This window comes from Pristis pectinata, chromosome 19 (assembly GCF_009764475.1).
Source record: "Pristis pectinata isolate sPriPec2 chromosome 19, sPriPec2.1.pri, whole genome shotgun sequence".
NCBI lineage: Eukaryota > Metazoa > Chordata > Chondrichthyes > Rhinopristiformes > Pristidae > Pristis > Pristis pectinata.
Genome location: NC_067423.1, coordinates 25,432,638 through 25,433,124, shown reverse-complemented (window position 1 = coordinate 25,433,124; position 487 = coordinate 25,432,638).

Sequence of the window (487 nt, the reverse complement as noted above, 5' to 3'; positions counted from 1 at the left end):
TTGCCTTATATTAACGTGGTTATGCATATTTGTCGAAATGCATGGATTGATGCTTTGCTTGTATTAATAAACAGTTGTTAGTGTAAATTAATAGAAAAGTTTTGTTTCTATATTAATGCGTAGATCGTATGCATTAATGCATAGCTTTGTGTTTGTCTATTAATTGCTCCCTGCATTGATCTGGCTTTGTTCGCCTGTGCACTGACGTGAATGTATGCAAAGATGTTTGCCTGTATTAACTCCTTAGTTTTGTTATTCTGCATTAATGTGCAGATGATGTTTGTTTCCATTTATGCGCAGTTTTTACATCGCCGGTACTAATGCACCGAGCTGTATTTTTGATTTAATTTCTATCCGCGTACAACACACATTCGTGAGATCACCATCCAGTGGCGTTCGCCGGGCTACACGTGGGTGAGCGACCGCTCTCGGCGTGTCGAACCCTGGTTGGCGGCTGCATTGATGGACAGCGACGTGGACCAATGGG